This window comes from Chelonoidis abingdonii, chromosome 1 (assembly GCF_003597395.2).
Source record: "Chelonoidis abingdonii isolate Lonesome George chromosome 1, CheloAbing_2.0, whole genome shotgun sequence".
In the NCBI taxonomy this organism is placed as follows: Eukaryota; Metazoa; Chordata; order Testudines; family Testudinidae; genus Chelonoidis; species Chelonoidis abingdonii.
The window spans coordinates 281,357,384-281,382,097 of NC_133769.1; positions in this window are offsets into that span (position 1 = coordinate 281,357,384).

Consider the following 24,714-nt stretch of genomic DNA (forward strand, 5'->3'; position numbering starts at 1 on the left):
ATTTCTCTACAGTGCAAGATAATATTATTTTGGGTGTACTTTCCAGAGGGGAGGTGCACTTGAGTGCTGGGCAATTTCCTAGCTGAGTTTTCCCATAAAGAGATGTTTGAAGACTCTGTGATTCTACAGCTGGTGCGTCCCTGCCTGTGTGTGTGTGTCTGTGCGTGCTGACAGAGACCGGAGAGCCTAATTCTGCAAAACAGGGTGAGGGAGACCAGGTTAGTGGAGCAGGCAGGCTCAATGAAATCCCAGTACAGCAGGTGGCATCCTGGATGCGGGGGTCTAATCCTTCATACCCCCTACTTATATATGATCAGTGCTGAATTAAACGGTCTCTGTGTGATACTCTAAGACTGGTGTTAAAATGTGCTTGCCTGTGCTTGTCCTGGGGAAATGAGCTTAATAGTATGTATTACAAGAGTGCTAAGAGGAGTGAAGATACTGGTAGAGAATGTATCTGGAAGTTCCTGTTTATTTATTTGGATTTAAAAGCATCCAACTAAAAGCCCTTGGTGCCCTGACATTACCTAACTAACATCCACCTTTATAGACTTCAGACAGCCTGACAGCCTGATAAAATCCAGTTGCAAACAACTGCCCCATTCCACCTCAGATCATATCTCTCTATTAATTTATTTCCCCAAGTGCCCCTCACCAAAAGAGTAGCCTTGCAGCATGTCCTGAAGTCCAACAAATTTTTTGGATCAAGGAGACAGTGAATTACAAAGCCAAAGGAAATTCACTGGGAACACCCTCTTCTGGTAAAAATCTGTGCACAAAGTATCCTGTAATGGAACCTTGTTTACTCTACTAAATATTTTTTTTATATTAACTTTGTAGTACTTATTCCCATATTCATCAAAATTGTACTTACAAGTTTAGCCATCAGAAATAAATGTTATGCGGCTTGCACTCAAGTTATAGGTTCAGTTAGTTCAGCAACAGCACTGTATGATGGAAACATGGGCTATATAAATGTGCTATGTGTAAAAGCTAGCAGAGTCTAGTATAAATGACAGTCATGTTCCCATGAATCTGTTGAAGACATAAAATGGAATTATTTACATTGTTTATCGTAATAAACACATAATTATTGTGTGTACATTTCTAATTGGCTTTTGGCAAAGATATACTCACTTAGGCAATTCAAATATGGGCAGACCTGAAATATGTATTTCAAGCATTATAGACTTGTATGAAAAGTGCTCTTTGTGTCCTTTTAATTCACACACACACACACACACAAAAACCCTTCATCAGACTATCAGTAGGAAGAATGTGCTAACTCATTGGTATTGTGTCAAGGAGTAGTCTCTATAGAATCTGCTCTTGCTTTCATTTCTGCTGTCTTGACATCCTCTCCTAGCTGTTCATGACATTGCACAACCCCCAGTGATCATAGGGTACCTGGAATTATTAATTCCCCCAAAAGAGAGAGCCCTGTTTCTTTCATTTCCAATAAAAATACAGTAAAGGAGCCACAACACACTTCCAACTGCACATGTCAATAGAACTTTTGAGGACAGATACTGAAAAGAGCAAAGAAAAAGTGGGGAAATGTTGATAAAAGGTAAAACAGGATTTCACACTGTGTTAATACTAAAAATATTGTAAATATTGTAGGGTAAAGGATAAAATCAAATAGATATGAAAATTTTTCTGCTTTGTAGAAATAAGACAGTTGGAAGACTAGTAACGAACTTTTTTTGCTTTTGCTAGTCAGAAAAATGGCTTCTTCTTCATTGTACAGACCAACCCAATTGTGGTAAAAGTAAAAAGAAACAATCTATATTTAATCAACAAATCAGCTTTGTGTTCAAGAACTGAAGCATGTTATGCTAAGCATCATGCAAACAACACCTGCAAAGAAAGGCTCAGCTGTTGACAGCTTTGTGTGTCATGCTTTATTTCATAAACAGTCACATTTATGATAGTGGGACTGTCTGAGTAGTAAGGTACATTTGAATGTAAGAGTGGTAAAAGCTGGCCTGTAATGACAAGAGCCTCCCCTTCTGCCTCAACACACAGAGCAGACTTCCCATGCAAGAATCCTTCTGGTAGTGACCCTTAACAGTCCTATCACCAGGCCTTGTTCCCCAGGCAGAAGAGACTTTGGGGAGTGGATTGGGGGGCTGAGGAGGGAACTAATTATACCAGGGATTGGCAACCTTTGGCACACAGCTCTCCAGGACAAGCCCCCGGCGGGCCGGGTCGTTTTGTTTACCTGCCAAGTTCACTGGTTCAGCGGATAGCGGCTCCTACTGGCCGCGGTTCGCCACTCCAGGCCAATGGAGACTGCAGGAAGTGGCGGCCAGCACATCCGTTGGCCCGCGCCACTTCCTGCAGCTTCATTGGTCTGGAGCAGCGAACCAAACTGGCCTGGCTTGCCAGGGGCTTACCCTGGTGAGCCGCACACCAAGGGTTGCTAATCCCTTAATTAGACTTTGCAGCACCATTGCCTTCTCAGCTCCTGATTTTCCTTAGAGAAGTCTGGGAGGGTGTTAATTCATGGAAGATATATATTTGTGGGTCCCCTCTCACTGTTATCAGCTCAACTATTCAGTATTTTGTAGGATTTAAACAGCCCATGGCAATTTTCAAATTATGGTGATTCTTATTCACTATCAGCAAACCTTCTCAAGTATTATTTGCAGCTCACACTGTAGTTTCATCCATACAACAAGGTAGTTCTGCTAAATAAGATAAGTTTTGAATCACTGAGTGCACAGATGCCAAACAATGCTACCAGACTGCTATATTAAGTACTGGGTGTCATTCAAAAAAGCATCAATTACAAAAACTGGCTGTGACCTTTGAGAATTGTCTGGATTATATCTAGGTTTTCTAAAAAGCAAGCAACTACCAATGGATTATAAAGTTTAGAGAATGTGTTTATATGCATTAATGGGACATCCTTTTGGTCTTGAAGCACTGGCAATAAAACAAATATTGTCATAGCAAAAGGAAGTAGATCACACAGTTTTCCTAAAAGGACTTTCTAATTCCAAGAGCCTACACTCTGTAATATACATACAGTGACTATAATAATTGGACCCTATTAAATGAAAAAAATAAGCAGAAGCATTAACACCCAAACATAAACACTAACTCCCATTAATTGAAATAAATGTCATGTGACTTAATTCTCACCATTTCGAAAATGTAGAAGCTAAAATCTTGGATTGTCATTCTAAAGTAAAACTACCAAATTTGGATTTTCAAACTGATAGTATAAAACTTCAATTTCATACAACTAAAATATCTATTCCAAATATAACTAGGTCTAACAAAAATAAAAAACAGCCTCAAAATCAGTTGATTAATTCAAACTTCCAGTAATCTTGAACCATTATCAACTATTTTCAGTGCAATTAGAATCAGTCTCCCTGTCTATGGAAGTCAAGTTTTTCTTGTACCCCCAAAATGTAGCAAAATTTTCCAAATATCTGTGGTTTCACACTAGCACAGACCAGAATGGATTTACAAGCTGCCATTAGAATTTAAAAGCTGCCTCTCACAAGCTGCCTGACCTTTATCTATTTCAATATGAAAATTTGACTTCCTGTACTAGATAGAAAATATGCTCATATGAATATACAGTGGATGATTTTATGATGTGTAGGGAAAAGTAACACATAAATATGCAATAATGCAAAATAAGAAATTAATGCAACATTATTATTAAGAGTTTAACTGAACAAAGGTCTAAAATGTATTTAAAGTGACTTATCTTGAAGTATGTAGAATAAATTTCAAAATTCAAGCTCCTAAATCTATACTAAGACACACACAAATCCCAACAATTTCAAGGGGAACTTCAGGAGCTCAGCATATTTAAAAGGGACAGATTCTCTTACTCATGTGAAGTATTATTTTAGTCCCTGAGCAGAGCTCGCTCCTGGGTCCAGTTGTGTCCAATATCTTCATAAGTGATTTAGAAAATAGCATAGAGACTACACTTATAAAGTCTGCATACAATACAAAGGCAGGAGGAGTTTTAAGTGCTTTGGAGGATAGGATTAAAATTCAAAGTGATCGGAAGTAAAGAGGATGAAACTCATGATTCACTAAGGACAAATCAAAGTACTCCACTAAGGAAGGAACAATCAGTTGCACACATATAACATCGTAAATGACTGCCTAGGAAGGAGTTTTTCAGAAATGGATCTGGGGACCTATGAGTAAACAGTCTAACACTACTGGGAAAAATTGAACATCATTCTGGGAAGTTTGTAAGGAATTTTGTAAGCAAGACATGATAAGCAATTATTTTTATATGTTCTACTTCACACTGATAAGCCCTCACTGTAGTATTGTATCCAGTTCTGGGGGCCACATTTCAGGAAAGATGTGGACAAATTGGAGAAAGTCCAGAGAAGTGCAACAAAAATTATTTAAGATCCAGAAAACATGACCTCTGAGGTAAGACTGAAAAAAAAATGGGCTTGTTTAGTCTGGAGAAGAGAAGACTGAGGCCTGGTCTACACTATGTGTGTGGGTGGGAATCGTTCTAATATACGCAACTTCAGCTATGAGAATAGTCTAGCTGAAGTCGACATATCTTAGATTGACTTAGAATCACTTAATTCACATCTTCGAGATCTGCGGCTATCTCTCTCTCGTCGACTTTGCTTCCGCCTTTCGCCGAGCTGGAGTTCAGAAGTCGACGGGAGAGCGATCGGGGATCAATTTATTGCGTCTACACTACATCCGATAAATTGATCCCCAATAGATCAATCGCTACCCGCTGATCTGGCAGGTAGTGTAGACATACCCTGAGAGGGGACATGATAACAGTTTTCAAGTACATTAAAAATTGTTATAAGGAGGAGGGAAGTGTTCTCCTTAACCTTTGAGAATAGGACAAGAAGCAATGAGCTTAAGTTGCAGCAAGGGCAGTTTAGGTTGGACATTAGGAAAAAGTTCTAGGAAGTTATGGAATCTCCATCATTAGAGATTTTTAAGAGCAGATTAGACAAACACCTGTCAGGGATGGTCTAGTTATTATTTAGTCCTGACTTGAGTGAAGAGGAGGCCCCTTCCAGTTCTACACTTTTATGAGTCTGTGATTCTATGTGTAGTGACATTTACTTCAATGGGACTACATGCGGACTAAGATGCTACTCATCATAAAAAAAAGTTTCAGAATCTGGTCTATGGTCAGGCCACTTTTACTGAAATACCAAAGGCCAGATTGTAGAGTCCTCTTTCATTCTGGGGAGTATGTACATACATGAGTAGACCCATTGACATAAATAGGACTGTTTTCTGCGAGGAAGTGATCATCCACATTGTATAAAGGTTGTGGGCCTAATATAGATTTAGGACTCTATTTTTCAGTACCTAGGTTGGACCATTTTGTCCATATGGCAAATGCATTAAGATACTCAAAGATCGCAAAAAAACTAGTTTTCTGAGATCACACAATTATGTTTTTTTTCAAACATCTAGTTATTGACTTTTCAACAATAGTTTTCTGACTTCCATAAGATTTTATCCCAGGATCAATTTCTACATTTACTCTTTCATTATTTGAGAGTACAGGTGACAAATTTTACAGTCAACAAGTTGTCTAATTAAAGATTGTGAGTAGAAAAAAAAATACCAGGTCAATGGAACCAGGTTATTAAAAGAGTTATAGCAATTTTGTGTTTGCACCCATACAAAAATCTGCAGGTCTGAAGGACTGCCAGAACCAAATCACATTTTCCATGTTTGCAGTTACAACCTCAAGTACAACTGTTCAGAGCACAGAGCATCTCAGAAGGAACATGATGAATATTCTTTTTGCATCGACTTTGTGTTCTAATAATCGTATTTGCCTCATATTTTTTTTATTCGGTCAAATGGGGTTTTAGAACAATCAAAATACAAAATAGTACTTTGGAAAGTTAACCACATCAAAGCAAAATTAATGAAAGCTAGTAGAATGATTAGAAGTCAGCCAATCATGAGGCAGCAGGGATCCTCTAGTTCACAAAATATTCTGTAGTTATGAGCAAAAATAGCCTTCTATACCCTAAAATATGTGTAAATCCTCTATTTGTACAGCCTGTGCAACCACAATCTCTCTGTCATGCAAACAGTTGTGGGGCACAAGGGCAATACTTATTTAGTCTTAAATTAGTTATTCATTGAATACCAAAAGTTATTATTTTCTTTTTCACATGACGGAGGCTTCTCAGTAGTGACACAAACCTATCTGAGAGAAGTTAAGATATGGTGATGTACTCCTACACACAGGTTCTTGTTTTGAATCCCTCTCCTTACTAATGAACAGGAATAATTTACCCAGTGGAAATACCTCTTTTCTTTTCCTTGAAAGGTGTTCATTTTTTAGAAGTAATCTGAAGCAAAACCTTTGCTGGAATTCTGAAAAGTATAGATGGGTGATTTTGTTTTTGTTTTTGTTTTTGTTTTTCTGGTTTCCATTCATGAATTGAATTTTTTCTCATTATATTTATGGCTGGTTCCTGAAGCACCATCATATCATAAGAGAGAGAGAGAGAGAGAGAGAGAGAGAGAGAAATCCTGCTTTTGTAAGATTTCCCACTCAATTTTACCACCTAAAGAAGTATAGTTCACACAGAAATTCAAAGTTTTGGGTGCCTATCTGAAATCCAGTCATATAAATACTATAACTCATACTACATACTGTCTAAACTCTTCTGAATTCCCTTATCTTTTGCTGCCACAAATGCAATCTTTACTCAAAGCCGGAAAAATATTTGTGAATAAATATTATGACGTCATGAAAATCAATATAAGAAAAATGAGTCATTTTTAAATTATTCTTAAATAATAATAATAAAAACACCTGATTTACAATACACTCTACTATCTAAAGGATTTTAAACAGTTTAATCTTGCTTCAGAGGTAGAAAGATCTTTGCAACAAGTCGCATGAAAATCAATGAATGAGGGTCAAACAAACAGAATAGTACCAAACAAGAGAAGAAATAAGCACAAACCGTATTGAACTATGCTGCAATGTATGGTAGATTTAGAAGTTAAAGCTGTCTCAGAATCAGAAGTATTGTCTTGAATCTGGAAAGTATTACCATAGGATGCAGAGTCTAGCATGACATTTTGCTACAGGTTGAGAGGATTAGATAATACAAATGTTCATGGTGAATTAATGGATTAAAGAAATTTTCTCTCTTGACATTAAATGCAAACTTAATTTAACCTAATGATGGTCACAGGCAACTCCCTGACTAGATTTACATGCTCTTCTTTCCTTGGGTGAACTATCTGCCTATTGTTCATAAATCATATAATCTCAGAAATGTCCATCTTCACTAAATTACAATAAAAGCCACACAGAGACACAAAGAATTCTATTGCCTAGGCAGGTTGCGGCATCTCCATCACTGGAGATTTTTAAGAGCAGGTTAGACAAACCCCTGTCATGGATGGTCTAGATAATAGTCCTGCCATGAGTGCCGGGGACTGGACTAGATGACCTCCCGAGGTCCAGTCCTATGATTCTATGATTCTATTAATAACAACAAAGTATGAAGTACAGGAACAACATAATTTTGTCTTGCATTTTTCATAAAAATTCCATAAATTATTTACTTGGGTGAATGTCTATTGTGATGTTTTTCTAGGTGAAATTGTAAAATATAGGAAGAACATTTATCATTGCATGACTGGACTAGAGCACTCTGGCAAATATGTTGGTCCATGTCAGGGGTATCATGATGGAAAAAGGAAAAATTAAGTCAGAGGAAGTTATAACACAATATTAATAAACTATTTAAAACACTCAGTAATTCACTTGAACCTGACTTGTACCTTTAGGTTTCAGACATAGATTCTGGATATACATACTGTACACTAAAAATAAAATCACAGATTGGAATTTCAGTTTCAACTGTTTTGTTACAGTTTCTTTCTTCTCTTTCTCTAAATACCATGGCATTAAATGTGATATATACCTAGACAGATAAAAAGATGTCATAAAGGATAATTCCTGTCATCTTTCAAATTATACATTTAATTTTTAAAAGGTTATTCCTTAAGAGAGTAATCTCATTTACCACTTCAGGTAAGTAGTGTTACTATCTGTTTGGATGCCAGTTGGTGCATAGTACCCTCAACAGTGGTGAGGAAAGACACATCTTCACCAACAACACCAGAACATTTTCCTGAAAATAGACTAATAGATTTTAAGGTCCAATGTTAATCTAATCTGACATCCTGCATATTCCAGGCCACAGAATTTTACCTAGTGATTCTTGAGGTGAAGGAAATTATTTTATTTTTATAAAAATATGTTTCTAGTCCCAGCCTAATGTACAAATAGACATATCTCAGGTATCTTTTGGACAGTTTGACTGCCAAACTAATTAACCTAGGAATCAGCTCTCCTCAAGTACAACCGAAGCATTGCATCTAAAGCAGTGGTCCCCAACGCGATCCCCTTGGGCGCCATGGCACCCGTGGGGGCATCTTAATGTTCTCACGTCCTGGACCCTGGGAGAGCACCTGCCGAAATGCTGCCGAATTTCAGCAGCATTTCAGCGCGGACGCCTCTCATTCACAACACTTGTCGCCAACAAGTGATGTCATCGAAAGGCATCGCCCTCAAATTTCAGCAGGGACGCCTCTCAATGACGCTGCTTGTTGATGGCAATTGGCGTCATCGAGAGGCATTGCCACCGAAATGCCACAGAATTTCAGCAGCATTTCGGCAGCTACTCCACTCCACAGTGGTCCTTCATTTGGCGCCCACCAGACGAAAAGGTTGGGGACCACTTATCTAAAGTCATCTTCCCCTTCCAAAGCTCTGACCGTGTTACTTTCCTCCATCTCTCACCCCACACTTCATTTCTTCAATTGGCTTTTCATCTCTCAGTCGATCCAAGAAAACCAAAATACTTCAGTATGAGGAAATGAGACAGCAATAGAAACCATGCCAGCCAGTTTATTAACAGGTTGTTGGGGTTTTTTTTTTGTTTGTTTGTTTTTTAGAACACACATCACATCCATCTGTAAATAAATATCCTAGCCTGAAAAATTGGATCCTGGGTGATGAGCAAGTTTAGAAAGGAGTGATGCCCATCCTCTACCCTTAGTCAAAGAGAATGCAAAGCAGCAACTTTGGCAGCACCATAGGTGGGCAGCGCATCCAGGGTCTGTTTAATGCTGCGGCAGATAATGTGCTGGCAATAGGCTCATCATTACAGAGAAAGCTGGTAGCAACCCCTATATTTAGAATCCTGAACACTTTCCGTTATACAAGATTTTTGTGACTTTTCTGAGAAACTCTAACTTCAGTGTTGTTTAGCAGAGAGAAAGGCCATGGGCTAGAGAATTCTCTCTTCCTTGCCCTGTGAAATTCCATCAGGTTTAGAGGAGTCTTAAACTATTAAAAATCACGACTTTGTTTCTATTTTCTATTCTCTTCTATATAAGCCTTTATGTTGTGCTCATCACTGTGGTATATGAGCAACTTCTACACTGAGCACCTTTCCCACTGGCATTTCTCAGGGAAATTTTGCTAGCATGTCAGACTAATAACTAAACATGAATATTCTAAGGCCCATGCCACCATCAAAGCAGCAGCAGCAGCACACATTGTGCTGGAAAGAGAGAGAAAAGAGAGCTGGGCAGGGCACTCCACCATCTCAGTACCTTCCAGCTCCTGTACAAGGTCCCAACATGACAATCTCCCTTACAGGCCTTATATGGGGTAGGACAACTTGGAGCACTGAGGGTAAGGAGGGGATAGGTTGAACCTGGTTCCTCAGATCATCCCATGGACCCAGTACTTTGTACTATCAGCTCATTCACTGCTCTGAAATAGAGAGCCTTCTCTTACAGCCAACTAACTGAGTTAGTATCTAAAAAATCTGTGCAGCAGTGCTGAACATTAAAATCCTGTTGTTGATGAATGACAGGTTGTAGCAGTTGCACATAATATATTTTTTTTATCTTTTTTCTTTTAAAAAATAGGAATTCATTCTCTCAAAACTATAATGAATGCCATTTAGGTTGTTAAATCAAACATTTGAAATTTCGAAAATGACAGATTTATAATTGCCTGTACATCTTTAATACAGCCCCCTTGTGGATATGCATTTAGATACAATATTTAATTACATAATCACATACTGTTTGTCCACACAGGACCCCGGAATCATCCAGTGGATGATAGCACAGAATTAAGGTTGCATAGAAAATCATAATCTGAAATTTCCCAATTTCAAGTGCTTGACTTTGCATCATTAAAAAAACTTTTGTTTACACCTTTTTAGTGTATTATTATTATTATTATTATTATTATTATTATTAATTTTCCATAGGCTAACACTGTGCTTGGTGTAATATGAAGCCCAGGTGAATACACAATTCTTGACCTAAGGAGCTTACAATCTAAAAAGCATGTTATTCACCCCACTTTCATGTATAAAAACTGAGGGATTCCAGGAGCTAATGGCGAATGCACATCTGTGATGTCAGCTTTACAGCCATTCCTTTTTATTTGAGAAATGCTTTTCAGGAACATTGCTAAGCAGTAAAGGCTTGCCCTGGCCAGCTGTACTTTTGAGGACTATTGCTATAAAATACTAGAAGTTATCATTACTTTCTAAATAAAGATTGGATGGCAAACGCAGGATAAAACTTATCAGACCACACAGATATTAAAATACAGTAGTACTGGCAATGAACTCCAGGGCTTTAATTGCAGTTGTGGGTTGGATACAACAAATGTGATAACTTGACAGCTTTACTTAATGTTGCATAATATATTAATTCTCTCTGAAACTCTTGAGATTTGAGTGTGACTTATCTGTAAAACAAAAAGGACATATATCTATTTATCAAAACAAGAATTATAAGTAAAGAAAGTGATACAGTCTTGCTTTAACAGCCAACCAAACATAAATTCAAACTGGATTTTCAGGTTGTATCTACTATATATCCAGTATAAAAACATAATATTGAGCCATTGCTATTATTGCAGTGCATTTACTTAGATTCCATTTAGTCTACTTGATTCTGAGTGAAAAAAGTATTATATATTTTGCTTTTTTATTATTAAAATATTCAGGCACACACTAAAATACTAAAAGCATATAGCTATGCAAGTTCAGCTATGAATCTCTATCTCAAAATCCTATAGTTAGTTAGCTGATAAAAAACAAATTTGCACAATAGCACTAGAGTACTGTCACTAGTTTGGTTTTGCAAAATGTAACCGTGACCACTTACAGTGCTTCTTGTGAAGTGAAAGGGCCCATCCATAGTTCCTCAACCACTTTCAGCAGCCACTTGGATGAGGCTAGATGTTCAAAAGAAAAAGGCCTCTTGGGTGTTTGAAACAATATATTAAAGCTAATATATTAAAGAATGATTCTCATGCTGGTAACCAGAAATAATACTTCTGAAGAGAATGGTCACGTTTATTGACACAGCTGAGCAGTTCCATTGAAGTCAGTGGGACAACTCATGTGAGTAGCTGCTCATCAATTTACTGGGGGCATCACAATTTGACCCTAAATTAGCAATAGTTGTATCCAGTAATTCATCCTACATCATAACTATAATATAACCATTAACATTTTCCTTTAAATAAACTTATAGAACACAGCCACATTTTCCTTGGCAAATCACTTAGGGTTCAGTCTAACTCCCACTGAAATCCATGACTCCAGTGGGAATTGGATGAAGCCTCTAATCTCTCTCTACTTCAATTCCATATCTCTAAGATCAGGATCATAATATTTCCCTACTTCACAGGGTGTGGTGAGTATAATATCATCCATATTTGGGAGGTACTCAGATACTGAACCAATGGAAGACTTATAGATACATAGTGAGATGGAGGAAAATTGTGATAAAGCTTTATTTTGGGGATCTGATTACATGATTCTGAGGGACTTGTCTACACACTGTGGCAGTGCATATCTGTGGGGTGTGAAATCTAATGGGCACCAACTGACTGGTCTATATAGACCCTCCTGGCATGCACTAGAATTTCTGTAGTGTTCATTCATATAGTCCCATTTCAAGCAGCACTTTGTTAACATTCACTAGAGAACTTTTAATGAGTACCAGCAGGGTCTACATAGGCCAGTTAGTGTGCAATACATTGGTGTATGATTGAATTCATACCTCATTGATACTTCACCATGTAGACAAGTCCTCTGCTTACTCTCCTGTTGCTCCTCCTGCTCCTGCATTTGACCCAGTATAGGGACTGCAGAAATTTGGACCTTTTAGGTATTTTTTTAACTAAAAGACATTGATTTTACATTTATCCAAATTAAATTTAACTAGAATGATGCCATCATGCTTCCCAGTCCACCATTACATAAAAGTCCATCTGGAGATTTACACAATTATCTAGTTTTTACCAGAGGTTACAATTTAGTGCTATCATCTCATTTCAACATCGCTTCCTCCTCAGTTATTAAAGAAATATTACACAAGCCTTTGGTTCCAATACCTAGACTCTAGTAAACCCTACTCTTATGTCTCTCAGCTCTGAGGATCAGTCACTCACAATGACTCTTTTTCCATTGATTAATCAGTTTAAAAATCCATGATAGGACTTAGTCTGTTACACTGTGGTTACCTGTTATCCTTAGTAGACTCTTACAAGGCACATTATCAAAAGCTTTTAAAAAATTCAAGTAAATCATATCCATTGGGGTTACATTTATCTCCCTTTCATTAACTTCAAAAAAAATCTCTAACAGGTTAACGGAGCCTAATTTTTACTTACATAAACTTGTACCTTTATCAGGGGCTACTTACCTAAGTGTTGAGGTAGTTTCACTTTAATTACACTCTCAGTCTGTTATTAGAGCTGAGGTGCAGAACACAGAACTGTAATTCCTTTGCTTTCTTGTGTCTTTCTTGTTTTTGAAGACAGGCACATTAGCAATTTAGACACTGCTTGTAAGGACATAACAGGAAATTCACTCATCTGTAGATGGCATTTATAAGGCCTTGCAGCATGTGGACATATCACTCCAGGCCTCTGCAGTAAGTGTACAGAGAGAACTGCCTCAGTGGAGTCTTTGTACACCAAATAGGCCAGCACAGATTGGACACAGGCTGGCAAGTGGATCCATGATCATATAGGTAGCGTTTCCCAACATTCCTAAGGGACAGAGAAGGGCAGCAGACAGTATTAAAGTCCATAAACCTGAATAGTCACCTGAGAGAGGTAGTGTTGTGAGCACTGGGATGTGTACACGCCATCCCTAGGAGCCCCTTTTTAGTCCCACACAAAGTTTATTACTCTGGCCTTTGTGTGGAAGGAGTGAATTTCACCAATAAAGGATTACCTTGTCACTATCACTGCTCTTTCACTCATTACTTTCTTCAGTATATTTGGATGTATGCAATCCCATGTGGTGATTTATTGCTCTTGAGTTTATCTGGATGTACAAAGTACTACATCTACAGCCTGTTCTTGTTTCCACTGAATTCAACAGCACAATTTCCATTGCTTTCAAAGGGAGCAAGATCCGGCTTCTATTGAGCTTGCAAAATCCTACCAAAGTCATATTCTCCTCAGTTTTTATCTGGGAGAAAATTAACTGAGAATTTTTAGTTTACTTTTACAAACAATCATGGCAATGTTTTGGGAAATTACCTGATGATTCTGAGTGCAGTTTTGCTTGCACTCTTTCACTGAAGATAAAAGAGTTATATTGTTATTAAATACATTGTCATCTGTGGCACACTTCTTCTGAGGTGATGAGCATTTCACCTGTAAAGTCAGTTCTGACTGCATTTCTTTTTCTGTGTCTGCCTCTGGGTCTATGAAAACAGGTAGTGTTTATGAACATGTTTGTGTACACAAGGGTTAACATGTTTAAAGGTATAAAATACTGTCCACAATAGTGTTTAAAATGTATTAGTTAAAATGTTTCAGCTAGCACATGGATTGGCAACCTCTGGCACACGGCACATCAGGCAAATCCGCTGGCGGACCGGGATGGCTTGCTTACCTGCAGTGTCCTCAGGTTCGGCCGATTGCAGCTTCCACTGGCCGTGGTTCGCTAGCATATCCCTTGGCCTTCGCCACTTCCCACACCCCCCATTGGCTTAGAATAGCAAACTGCAGCCAGTGGGAGCTGTGATTGGCTGAACTTGAGGATACTACAGGGAAATAAACCATCCCAGCCCATCAGTGGATTTCCCCGATGGGCCATGTGCCAAAGGTTGCCAATCCCTGAGCTAGCAAATTATCTTCCTCGTGTAGACATACCCTAAGTAACTGATTTATTTTCTTAAACCCAAAGCTGCTGCAAACAGGTAATAGCCATACAAGCATGTCAGATCATTAGAGGCATTTCCTGGAAAAGCTATGTCCAAGGCCAATCCAACTGCTTCTGATTTAAAAAAGTCACAAGTTCAATAGTGGAATCCAAATAAGATGCTGCATTATGGGTCATTTATCATTATAAAGAACATAAAACAGCTCAGTTTAGGTCCTTCAGATAGAAAGTCCTGCTGCAAAACAAGAGGACCTCAGTACAGGTTCTAGAATAATCCCCTTCTGCTGAAGCTTTGATTCCTGCTGCTCTGAATGATTACATAGAACATTTTTACCTCTGTTTACTGCTTATATGACTCATTATAATTGCCTTATAAATAGATTTAAAAAAATGAATAAATATTCACAATTTTATTTTGTTTAATACTTTTTTTCATGCTCCCTGTTTGCCTTGTTTGTATTTTAACTCTAAAAGCCTAATCCAGTCACCAAGCACTGATGAGCATATAAATTCATTACATGTACTTCAGTATTACCGATTTGTAGTTTGGCTTTTACCCATCTGCCTTTTAAATCTCTGGGCTGGGAGCAGACAGAGACCTTTAAATGTTTACTGAAAAGAATGGCTACCACTTCTAAAATCATTTATGAGAGGAAGAATTGCTTCAGAAACCCAGTCTGTGGTTAATATTTGGGACTCTGTTTCTTCAATTATGTTTCTTGGAGAAATTCCAAAGAGAATTTAATATGTTTTGAAAAAAATAAAGGCTTAGGGCTAAATCATGTGTTCACAGTCATTTCAGGCACATCTGGGGCCTCCTGTATATCCATTCTATTGCCCTTCCTCCTACACCCCTATGGAATAATTTAATCTTTCATTTTAAATGAAATTATTGAAGAGGTGTAGTATTAGGGACAAGCAGGAGTGAGGCAAAGATGGAGGATATAGCTCACGGTTGGAAAGTAGGCAGCATGCAAACAGTAGCATCCAGGCAGTTCATAGATTTCAAAGCCAGAAGGGACCACTAGGATCATCTCGTCTGACCTCCTAACAGTGGCTGCAAGAGTGCCAAGTCCAGAGGTAAAACAACCTTTCTGCACTCCTACTCAAGATGCACATTAGCCCTTTTGACCATGGTGTCACACAGGGAGCTTATGTTCAGCTGATTATCCATCAGGGTCACTGCTTCCCAGGATAGATTCCCCACCACACACGCACCCATCACATATGTATGGCCTACATCCTTTGTTCCTAGATATATAGATTTACATATAGTAGTATTCAAATACATATTATTTGCTTGCAGCAGCTTACCAAGCAATCCAGATTGTTGTCAGGGAATGGTGAAACAGCATTGGTCAGGGTCAGCAGCAGCAGAACCCAGCCTGTCATCATTTAAAAAAATATATATTTGTTTCTTTATAATGTACAATTTAAGAGTCCCAAGGTCCTAGGATCTCATGTCAATCTCTTAAAAACACACTTTCTAAAATAAAGAGATACTCTCAGTTACCCTGATTACAATACTGCAGCAGAGTACAGGTATAACAAAAATGTAATAAATTAGACGGACTCCCTTTTCCACCACTACCCAGCCTCAGCCTTCTCCCAACTCCTTACAAACCAGAGGGAATAAGCCTTCCAGCATGGTCTAAAGATTAACACACAAAATTTATGGAAAGCTGAGTTCATATGGCAGGTAGTGCAACTAGATATAAGAGGTTCCTGCCCTTCCACAAGTCAACCCCCGTCCTTATGTCTCACCAGGAAATTAAGGAAAATAGAATGCTCTAAAATATCCAGGCTGGGTCTGTGGGTGGTTGGGGCAGGCTGTCTTCTCTATTGCTCACTTACTCTTTGTCCGGTCTAGATGAAAAGTGATATAAGTGAAATATTTCCCCAACACCTACTTGTCTGAGAATTAACCTTGTAACCTGGATGAAAAATATATGCGCTGCTTTTACTACAAACACTATATCTCCACATCCATGAATATTCTGTTACCACTGGCCCATCTTCATTCCCCTCTGTAAATCAGTTCCATTCACCCTCCTCCCTGGATAAATCAATTCTGTACCCCAAAAATTCCAGAGTTTCCAGCTATCAAAACTTTATCACCAGTCTCATTATATTTGAAGGGATGGAGGGATTTATACATTTTTCATGGTCTCCCAATTTATGGTATCCAACTTATTAATGTTCAACCTCATTTAAAATAACAGGTATTTCCCATTACTTAAAATGGGACTGAATTCTCAGTGGCAGCCATTTCCTTTCAATCTTTATCTGTGCAAATAGGGATGGCTGTAATAAAGATGTCTGGTATCTCCTGCCATTTGTAATTGGACTGAAGCCAGATTGCCCTGAAGAAAGAAGGTCATACCCTGTGATCTATTCTTAAGAAAGTGGACAGGAAACTGAAGAGACAAGAGATTGTGGGGAAAAGGAAGGAGGCTGGTGGGGAAGTTGTAGAGTGAAGAAGGGAGTATGGGGATGTGGAGGGGAAGGTGAGGAAGAGGAGAGAGACTGGTGTGGCCAGGATTGGTGCGTGTGTGTCAGGAGGGTGATTAAGAAAGTGCAAGGTGTGTGAGGCACTGGTCAGATACTGAGGTTGTGTGGAGGGATGGGGGAATCAGGAGGCAGACTGAGGGAGTCTGTCTGAGTCGAAGGGAGTCTAAATTGCTGTAACTTGAGGGGTATTAACTTACATTGCTTCATACATCACTTCTGTATTTAGTCTGTAGTTTCTTTAGTTTTCTGTAATACACTGGTAGCACCTTCATCCATTTGAAACCAGCTACAAGTCTAGCTCATCATTTGAGCATACCCTCAGCAGTGTCTGTTCATTTCAGTTTGCACTGAAAATGTCAATGAGCAGCATTTCAATACTGCCTGCTCAGCTGTGATTATTAAACCTCATGAGTCCTCCACAAATAACATGTTAAGATCTCATTTTATTGTGAGTCCTTTTTCATCTGAATGGGATTTTTTTCCATTGTGGAACTAACTTTCAAAACTTCTTTCTATTTAGGACAATGCTGTTTCAAAGGAAATATATTGTGCAGTAGATTTTTCCTTTGTTAAATTTATGATAATTGTTTTCACCTTTTATGAAACTGAAAATTCCATCTCTATTGTGTCCTATCATATCTATCAATATAATCAGTGATGTGCTGCTTTAATGATCTGTTGGTATTGGAAAAATGAGAACAATGACCTTTGTTCTAATTTGTTTATATGAAGAAGCTAGTGAGATGGAAAGTATAAGACTTAATGGTATCTTAGATTATACATCATAATCATAACTGTGAAGGTAATACTTAATGCTAATTATGCTACTAAAATGAATTAAAACAGACACATTGTAATATACTTGTAGATTTAAATGCATTTCTCTTTGCGGTTTATAATACCATGCTGTCTAATTATCTAATTAGTAACAAAGTATTCCTAATTTTTTAAAACTTTTCATGAGAAATCTTGGCAGTCTAAATACTATTTTCTTTTTCAGGGGAAAAATGTATGAAATGTAATTGCTATTCTGTGGGTAGCAATGTATCTAAATCAACCTATGAAACAAAATGTCAGGGCAACATATTAATGCTTATACTTGGCAGTAAAAATGAAATGAATTTTTATGTTAGGTCTGGTGTTTCACAAGGGGCTACGGGACAGCTTCAGGTGGTAGCAATATTCCTGTGTTTACTTCCTCAGGGCATAACATAGGTAAACAAAATGGGCCAAGACTCTCTCTCCGCCCTTTCACCCCAAAACACTGAGGTCTGAAAAGATAAACTAGTAGGAATTTGGCTTATGAATTTGATACCTGCTACTGCAGCATGTCACAGACCCTGAACCAGTTGTAGACTAATCAGACACAGTGTGGGCTCAGTTCTGCCACTTTTACTCATATGAGTAATACCTCATGTCAATGGTAGTTCCCTTGAAGCCAATATATTACTAGTGGAGTAAGCTGCTCCTCAGCCTGAGTAAAAATATTAGACTCTCTTCCAGGGACCCTATGAAGGAAAATCAGGGTGAAGCAAGATAGCCAAAAAAATCAGTTACCTCAACATATGTGATATGATTATACATCCATTAAATTGAAAGCATAACAACGGTGTATTTATCAGGACCTAGTGTTGCTGTGTGAAGGGAAACACTTTGGGACTCCTGGGAGTCCTTTGCTAAATTCTGCCACCATTTGAAAGGAAGGTTTGTATCACTTCCCTCTCTAGCACTCCTGCTAGAGATTTCTTATCCCTGGAACTCATAAAAATACTTCTGAAATGTAACAAACAAACAAATCAGATAGAACCAGGGGACAGGAATTTAAAAAAATCAATCTAGCGAAGGACATCCCAGATCCTGCTCTGATGTCTTCTACCTCACTACTTCATCACCATGTAATTGAAACTGCACAGCTATACACAGGACTATCTATCAATATACCCCATATCTCACTGATGCCATTGACTTCAGCAGGACTCCTAATAGGTGTCCAGGATCAGACTTATGTAATTAATAAAGTACTAACATTTACATCAAAACACAGCTTGAACTGAATGGTTTGACTGGTGGTGTTGCCCCCCTCATTGGAAGCTTTTTCTTATTTAACTTAGAAAACAAAGGAACAGAATCTCCACCCCCTTACTCGTTCCTTTAGAAGAGTTACATGAACCCCTTCTTCCCCCTTCCCCAGGACATGGAGTTTAGCTCAGGCCAAGTAGGGAGGGAAATTGTTGTGGGAAACCCTTGCTAAAATAATTGTGGCACATCACTGCCAGGAATCCACAGTCTCTCAGTCCAGGTGGATGTGAATGGTGCTTGTATCTGAGACAAAGACAAATCATATCTAGAAAAAAACAGTGCCATGGGTGCATGTGCTGAGAAATTTATCTTGCTCAAGGAACCTTAGTTAAAGTGAAAATGTGGTGACATATGTGATTGTCCATTCACATCACTGACACTTTGTATCCTGTGTGGCAAATTGCCGGTACTGTTCTGCTGGGTCTCGTCTCGTGCTTTCTCTTCCTGGGGTAGGTTCAGTGCGCTATTGCTTGCCTCGTGAACCAGTTCTTATCACTCCCTAGTGTCCTTGGAGGAGGGGAGTGGCAGAGGAGTGACTGGCCCGCCTCTACTCCAGTTTCCAACCCAGGGTGCCCTGGGGTTTGTGGTGAACCACTTGGACTAGCGTTTCTTCCCCTGGGTTACTTCCCTTCTCATACGTCAGCTTTTGTGAGGCTTCTGCCTCTCTTCTATACAAGCCTGGTGCGCCCTTTACCTAGGTTTCTGTTGGGCTTCCCAATCCACCGCAGCACTCCTCACAAACGTTCTATTCTCTCTGGACAAACTTTCTCTCTGCATCTGCACTTCTGCTCCAATTACAACCTTTCCCTTCAATCTACCACCCCTGTCTGACTGAAGCAGGGTTTATATCCCATGATGGAGTCAGGTGCTCTACTGCGCAGTCAGGTGCTCTAAGTTGAAGTCAGGTGCTCTAATGGAGTCCAGGTGCTCTAACATGAAGTCAGGTGCTCTACTGGTCAGGTGCTCTAATTGGCCACAGCTGTTCTAGTTAATCTAAAGCAAACCTTCCTCCCTTGGCAGGGAATAAGGCCCCCTGCTAACACTCTTATGCTGCCTTCTGACCATGTGTTGCTCACATATCCCCCCCCGCTCAACACCAAGGGTTGGGCTACTCGGGACGAGAGGCAGTGTTGCGTGAGAGGCCATCAGCGTTGCCGCCTTGTTGGCTTCCAGCCCTATGCTGGACCCGAATATGGAAAGGTTGCAAAGAGCGAACCCTACCTCGTCACCTGGCGTTTCTTCCTTGTTCCTATGCATCCACTGGAGCGGGCATGATCAGGTCACAAGGGTAAACCGCCGCCCCAGGGAGTGAGTAGAGCGGGAGAGTCCTCCATAGGCCCATTTATCGCCAGACATCTTTTTAACAACAGCGTTATTTTGTTCCTTGGGGAGGAGTTTGTCGGCTGAGGTACAAGACTGGAGGTGCTCCTCCTCCCCACTCTGGGAAAGGACGGCACCGGAGCTTCTGTCCACCTCCGAGGCGTGTCCGTCTGCAGGATGAATTCCTTCTCGAAGTCTGGGGCCGATGTAACGACCGATGGCAGCATAGGGCTGTCCGCAAAATCGTGCAAATGCTGCTTCGCCGCATCTGTCCACTTTCACTTATCTCAGGGCCAGCTGAGTCGTTTTTATCAAATCCGTGCAATGCGCCCCCGGCTCTTGATAGGCAAAATGAGCGGATGAATAGCTGGCCGGTGTATCCAATATACCCGAAAAATCTCTGACCTGCCTTCTTGCGGATTGCGGTCGAGGCCAATTTCTTGTATTCTCCACCTATGTTCCATTTGGGGCTTCACCACCCTCGTCCCTACGACATACCCGAGGTAATTTGGCCTCAGCTAGTCCTATCAACGCATTTCCAGAGGATCTGCGGTGAGACGCAGCCTTTCGTCCAAACACGTCCAGCAACTGCTTCCACTTTGTCCACAGGTGGTGTCTCCCCAATCGGGCTATGTTATAACTATGTCGTCTAGATAGCGGCGGCATATGTTGGCATGGGTTGTATAACTTATCCATCAGTCTTTGTGAATGTGCAGGGGCCCCATGAAGTCGAAAGGCGAGGACAGTGTACTGGAACAGGCCTTGGGTGTAGAAAAAGCAGTCTTTTCCCTGGCATCCTTGGCCAGAGGGTATTTGCAATATCCTTTGGTCAGATGCTAGGGTGTTAGGTATTTGGCCGTTGCTACTGATCAACCAGCTCGCATCAATTTGCGTGGTAGTCGGGTAGGGCGATGGAGGAGGAGCTCACTTTAATTTCCGGAAGTCGTACAAAACCTAGGGTGCCATCAGGCTTGGGGACTAGTACGATCGGACTGGACCACTGGCTGTGGGATTCTTCAATGACCCCGAGTTCCAGCATCTTTCGCACTTCCATCCTAATTTCTTCCCTTTTAGCTTCCGGTATTCGATATGGTCTTATCGTCACCCTTACTCCGGGGCTGGTGACAATATGATGTTGGACTAGTGCCGTTCGACCTGGTTGGGTACAAAATACGTCCTGGTTCCGGTGGATCATTTCAATGACTTCCATCCGTTGTTCTGGGGTTAAGTCAGGAGATATCTTTACCTGCTCCTGCGGGCCGTCTGCCTGAGGTAGAGCTCCTCGAGTGACCAGACACGTCTCTCTGTCATGCCAGGGCTTCAGTAAGTTGATGTGGTATATTTGCTCTGGCTTCCGGCGGTCTGGTTGTCTAACCTTATAATTCACTTCTCCAATGGCTTCCACTATCTCATATGGTCCGTGCCAACTGGCTAGGAGTTTGCTTTCTGTGTGTCGGCACTAACACCATCACCCGTTCCCCCGGCTGAAATCTTCGCATTTTCGCCCGACGGTTGTAGTATGTCCGCTGTGCCTCTTGTGCTTTTTCTAAATGCTCCCGTACTATCGGGGTTACTCGAGTTATCCGCTCTCGCATCTGTGTCACATGCTCAATAATATTCTTTCCTGGGTTGGGTTGTTCCTCCCAATCCTCCTTGGCGATATCCAATATCCCGCGGGTGGTGGCGTCCATATAAGAGTTCAAAGGGAGAAAAACCCGTGGACGCCTGGGAACTTCCCGTATAGCGAACATTAGATACGGCAAAAGAGTGTCCCAGTCCTTTCCATCCTGTGCTACCACCTTCCGGATCATACTTTTGAGGGTTCGATTGAATCTTTCGACTAGTCCGTCTGTTTGTGGATGGTAGACGGAGGTCCGAATGGCTTGTATACGGAGCAGGGCACATAAGTCTTTCATTAGTTTTGACGTAAACGGGGTTCCCTGGTCTGTCAGGATCTCCTTAGGGATGCCCACTCTGGCGAAAACCTGTAGTAGTTCTTTAGCTATTGCCTTAGACGTGGGGTTTCTTAAAGGGATGGCCTCTGGATATCGTGTGGCATAGTCAAGGATGACTAGTACGTTTCGGTGGCCCCGTGCCGACTTTTCTAGTGGGCCCACTATGTCCATAGCTATCCTCTCGAACGGACATCAATAATAGGTAAAGGTACTAGTGGGCGCCCGCAAGTGAGGTCGGGGGCTATGCAGCTGGCATTCAGGGCAGGAGGCACAATAACGCTGGACTTCTGCTCGTATTCCTGGCCAATAAAACCTTCTTAGTATTCTATCCAGCGTCTTGTCTACCCCTAGATGTCCCCAAAATAAATGACTGTGAGCTAACTCTAGTACGGCCCTTATGTGTTTCCGTGGGACTAGGAGTTGCTCTACTTCTTCCCTCGTATTTGCTCTATTCTGTACAACAGATCAACGTTTGAGCACGTAATATGGCCTTGGGCCTTTGACTTTTCCTTCTACAGGCACTCCATTTTTTGGAGCCGTATATGGCTCTGGCTTTGATTGCCTTCTCAGGCACTCCATTTCTTCCAACCTCCTCCTCACGTTTTATATATGGATCTTGGCTGTCTGCCAAAGTCTCGAGTCAGTGCTGAATGACCTATCCAGGGGGCCATTTCACTCTTCCCTTGGTCCCACTGGCCAGGAACCTCCTCAGTCCTCGTGGCCCGACCTTTCTAGTCATTTGGCGGTTCACCTACCCACAGAAGATCTTTGATTAGCTGCCAATCTGGTCCCTAATTTTTAGCGCCTTCGTTCTCGCCAGCCCTGCGGTTTTCCAGGGATAGAACAATTCTGAGCAAATCAACAAACATTGGCCGAGGTATCTTTATGCTCTTCTCAACTGGGGTGCTACCTCTTCCTGCTCTATCGGGTCAGTAAGTTCTAACCAGGGAAATCTTCCCAATCAAAACAATAGGGACTTGGGGACTAGTCCTGCAGAAACTCTGTGGTATCCGCCGAGATTTCAATCCGTACTGGAATTGTAGGTAAAAATTCACTGGTGCAGTACGCATTTACCCTGTGCTTTGCGATTTAATTGGTCTGTTCCCACAACACTTTCCGAGACAACGGACAGCACTCTCCTCCGAATCATTAATGCCTGTTTTATATACTTTCTTTTTCGTTGGATCCATGTGAGGTCAATGTAACCGTACCAGTGTTGATCAGGCACCTGCCCCATATCTCCAGTTACATGCATAGCAACCTCCTTGTTGGACATTGGCTGCTATGATGTCCCTCCCAGATTCCCACATCATACACCGTCCTCATTCGGTTGCACCCCCTGCCTGGGTGCTAGTTGCCGTCCCCCACCACTCTTCCCAAACACCTAACAGGCCCTTCTGGCTCGAGCCATTCCTCACTGTCGTCCTCCGGTTAAGTTTTCTAGATTCCTCGACAGTCCTGGCCTGGTTTGGGTTGTCTTCTGGGTTGCACCGTGTCTCCCGCATTGAGTCTGGAACAGTTCGCGCCGCATTGTCTTTCCACGATGGAGACCAACTCAAGAGCGGTCATTCTGACCCCACACCTGGTCCGGTGGTGAACCCCCCCGCCCCCCCCCCCCCCCCCCCCCCCCGCCATATCCGGTCAATATGAGTACTCATCATCTCCTCAGGAGCTAGGGGCCAGGCGCAGCCATTTCCGGGTCAGGTGTTAGTCACACTGGCTGTGGGTGTCTTGTCCTCCATATGATGCCATTAATGGAACCTCTGGCTTTGGTCAGTTGTCACTCCGAACCTGGCAGGATTCTGCCTTTAGTGGGAATAGTTTAGCTGCATCTCTGCGACATTATGTATAGACCTCTGGGCTCCACTAGGCAATGGGCAGATCCAGACCCATTTCCCCCCTCCCGGGCGGCTCCGCAGGTTTCTCTCAAAAAGCCAGGAGGTATGTCTCACATCACTCCTGTCATTTTTTGAAGAATCGGCTACCCGTATGGTCCGGGTCCCTTCGGGTATTGTCCATAAGGCTCTTATCTGCTTATAGGTCTCTCAGAAGGCTCGTCTAGCGCTGACTAGAAGCAGTCTGATTAGTCTCTGCTGATCTATCGCCTCTCTGTTGGCGGTGGCTGACTGGTGCCTCCTGCTGGGCCCTGGTGGCATAAAGGGCCTTGCACCACGTCGTCATTCTAGGTGGGAGGGTTATTCTCCCTCGGATATGTCCCAGCGCACAGCTCCACCCCTGAACCACGTGTTGGCAAATTGCCGGTACTGTCTGGTGATCTCGGCTCTTCTTTCTGGGAGTAGGCGCTATGCTTCCTTGAACATTCTTATCAATCCCCAGTGTCTGGGTAGGGAGTGGAGAAGGAGGCCGGGCCCGCCTTCTACTCAGGTTCCAACCCAGGGCCTGGGGTGTGTGAACACTGAACTAGCGGTTTCCTCCCTGGGTTACTACCTTTACCCCCGGCCACTTTGAAGGCTTCTCGCCTCTCTCTATACAACCTGGTCCCTGTACCTAGGGTTTCTGTGGCCCCATATACCGCAGCACTCTCCAATTCTATGTTCTCGGACAAATCTTTCGGTTCTGCATCGCACCTGCCAATCACTTGT